Here is a 3925-nt window from a genome sequence, read left to right as displayed (position 1 = left end):
AAGAGTGTCCTGGTCTTTCCCCAGGAGAAAGGTGCAGCCAGTCACTCTGCTCTGGGATTTGAAGTAACAGCAGTCTCCAGCAGTTTAGGTATGGCAGCTTTGACTTCCACCAGGTCATCAATAACAGCTTTGGAACTGCAGCATCCAGCTTTCCGCTGGGAACTATTCACCCCAGAATATTCATTCCAGGACCCAAGTCTAACGCTACAGAGTAACACGGCTCTGGCCAGCTCCAGCCCCAGGAAGGAGCCCTTGGTCAATGTTAAATGCTGCAGCACTGAGCTCTTTCAGCCTTACCTAAACAGAGCAGCAAGGCTCATTCAGTAACAGAGAAGCTTGAGACTGAAGGAACAAAGTATTCCTTTTTTATATTAATCAAGTGGTGGGATTTGTTCACCGACAGACTAAACAACCAAAACTTAAACATCTACAAATTCACTGGCAAAATGCATTATGGTTTAGAACGGCAGAAGCCCTTGAGGTGGTATATTTACACCTAAAAGTTCCATACTCAAATTCTCTCCTACGTTGCCTTTCCAAAAGGCTCAAAGCACACCAGCTTCATTAAAACCTGTGTCTTTCCCCCCCACCCCAAAGAAACACTTCAGAAAACCTTATACCATAATTCTCATGTTCTTTGTCTCCCCTAGTGACACGGACACCTGATTTAATTTCATCAGTCTAATGCATTACACCTTTCTTATCCTAATGGAGTGCTCCTACAGCAGGACTTTCCTGTTTCTCTGCAGAATGGGGGTTTTACTATGCAGGCACCCAGCTTCGACTGCAACATCCCCATCACACATGCAAACAAATCAGGCCTTGTGACTGCCAGGACTGGCCATAAAAGCATGACCTCCACAACCGCCTGTGTGCAAGCCTGCCCTGGGAAGAAGGGCTCCAGCTCCAGGAGAGACGCAGCCAGCTGATGCCGCGTGTGAAAAAGCAGGGAATTTCTGCTGGCATTTGCCCGGCTGCTGCCTGCCGGTCCCATGATGCCAAGCCTCACTGATAACGATGGAATTATTTCCATATCTAACAGCGCCACTAGAGCTGGTCAGAAAAAGTAAATGCAATACATTATGAGCTGTGGCCTGTGACCAATCCCCCTTCCTTGCCATACCCCCACACTCGTCTCTAAGGTTGTGTGCAAAGTTGTACATCTGCCTTGGGCTGCCCTTTTCTCCCAAAATGAAAAAGGTATCATTCGCTCATCATGCAACACGGGAGAAAGAGGGAAGTAAGTAGAGTAAGGGAAGGCTTCCCAGATAAACCAGGCACAGCAGCATAACTCAGTCGTGTACAGAAAAGGAAAAAAGGCGACAGAATTCCGTGTTTGGTAGGGCATGAGCCATACGTACTCTGAACTTGTAGTGGCCTCCTCCTCTGCTCCCTCTTCTGCAGGGGCTGCATCAGCCACAGGTGCATCATTAGCTCCTGTTCCATTAACAGAGCCATCCACCTGCTCGTGGCTGTTCCGTGTAACGTTTCTCCTTTGCTGTTGATACACTATAATTTAATTTTCAGAAGTTATATGGGATGCAAAATGTAGAATATGTAAAAGATTTCTTAAGGAAGGATGCTGTTTGTATAGATACATTGGATCTTTGTATACTTTCAAGCCCAATCAACTAGAAGGGAGATTTAATCCATGAAATAGACAGCAACTACCAAGCAAGCTCTAAGTGATTCCATGGGTTAGAAAAACTGATTCCTTGTTGGTAGAAGTGCCTTGTAAAGGTTCAGGGCTTGTCATGCTTCAAGGAGCTCAGACCTAGGGGAAGGTTAACAAAGCTTGCCAAGAAGGATGCCCACTGAGAGTGGACACAAAGAATGCAGAATTGCTGCGCCAAAAGGAAACCTGGCACAGCTCCCGAGACAAGGAAGAAACTGAAGTAAGCAAAAATCCCAGCTGTCCTGCAATCAGCTCTGGCCGGTAAAACCAACTCCAGCAGGGGGAGATTGCGACCACCGACTCACGGAGCAGGAACTCAAGACCAAAAGCAGGAACTTCCCATCCCAAAAGAAGAGAGAGACTGAGCATGCGGACTAATTACCAGGAGAAGTGAGACAATCGTTAACCAGGAGAAGACAGAATACTAACTAATAAGATAACCATGTAACTTGTAACCAATAATACTCATTCCTTTGTTTGCTAAAATTTATAAGTAATGAAAAGTTTTGATAGCGGGTGTGCCTGATTTGTGAAATACCACTGAGCACCCAGACTTGTGTAAGGCTGGAATAAACAATCACTGTCTGTCTCAAGTGTATAATTATTGACCTGTTGCACCCCAGTAACAAATCCAACTTTTGTGGACAACATACTGACCAACTTAAAGGGAGATCAATTTTTAATGGCCTGGTCAGTAACACCCAAAGGGTCACAAAATGCTGTTTGCCTTTTAACTCTCAGAAACCACAGGCAGCAATGACCTCTGCAACTCCGGTGTCCATGTAACACTAATCAATCACTAATCAATTAAAACTGCAGAAAGAGCCACCAAATTAAAGTTCCTTCTGCATAAGTATTCTGCTACAACTTTTACTGCAGGGATTTTCTGCCATGACTGATGGAGGCCATCACACACACATTGGATCCATTCTCTAAGACGCTGGCCAGAGGCTTTAGCCCTGGCCTTTGCCGTTTGCTAAAAGTAGTTTCAATCCCTGCCCCTCGCGGTTTTCCTAAAAGTAGTTTCAATCCCTGCCACTCGAGTTTCTTGGAAAAGAACAACAAAAAGACCTATAACACTTCAGATAAAATCCGTTTTCAACTGTAAAACTTCAACTCACCTTGAAGAAGCTTCCATCGATGCATAAGGGAAGGGAGAGAAAAGAAGATACAATTAGGCTTTGGTGCACACCCCTGTGCTGCAGCAAACCTCAGCTCAGAAAGCAGCTATAGCACAGGAGGTGAGGAAGGGTGGGGTATTGCCCTCTAAGTTTGGTTAAGAACATTCAAAGCAGTAGCACAAAGAGCTGCTGCCCTGAAAACAAATAAGTGGGTGCCACTGATTCTGCTCTCGCTACTGCAACGGGGTAGAAATGGAGGGCCTTAGGAACTACCAGAACACTGTACTCCCTGCTCCCCTGTTTCAGTCCCTACTTGGATTTGGGCTGGCGCTGTTTCCGTCCCTCTTTCTCCCCAAACTGGCTAATACTGCTGTGATAACTCTAAACACTTCATATTGGGTTATCAGCAGCTCAAGAATGGAAACCACAGAAGGGATTTGGGACTAAAGACTTCCATCAGTCAATGCTAGAACTACAAGGAATGCACAGATCTGCCAGTGCCATCCTGACAAGGGCTTCTCCCTCTACAGACACCACCAAGAAGGGACTTGGAGGGATGTGCAAGTTGGAGCTTCAGAGCAAGGGCTGTGCTTCCAGCCAGCTGCCCACAGCATCCCACCTAAGACAACTGAGTTGTGCAGCTCCCCTTCTCTCCCCTCCCTTCCCACAAATCTGAAAAGACAACAACATGTGGATCCTCACCTCTGAGTTGTCATCATCCCTAGCCGGAGGACTAACAAGACCTGCTGGCGGCTCACTAGAGGGAGCAGAACCAGAAGAACATGCAGTCGTCAATTTCACAGTGCACAGAGGGTTACCAAGACATAAAATTGCAGAAATCAGAACATCCCCTTAGTCTCATTTGCATCCCAGCCCAGAAACACAATCCGCGCAAGAGCTTTTATGTACTGCAAGCATTTCAGTCTGTCACTATCCATAGTGTAAGAAACGTTCAAGAATGACTTCCTGAATGGAGAAGAAAGGTTTCTCCTGGATTTTGCTGAGTTTAGGGGTTTCTTTTCCATTACTTCTCTTCCAGACAGACCACTATGTTTCAAGTCCAAATTCTTCAAGCAGAATCAAGCAAAACCCAAAAGATTGGCAAAATCCTGTGGCTACAATATATCAG

Source organism: Corvus brachyrhynchos, unplaced genomic scaffold (assembly GCF_000691975.1).
Source record: "Corvus brachyrhynchos isolate BGI_N302 unplaced genomic scaffold, ASM69197v1 scaffold175, whole genome shotgun sequence".
In the NCBI taxonomy this organism is placed as follows: domain Eukaryota; kingdom Metazoa; phylum Chordata; class Aves; order Passeriformes; family Corvidae; genus Corvus; species Corvus brachyrhynchos.
Note: the sequence above shows the minus strand (reverse complement) of the source record.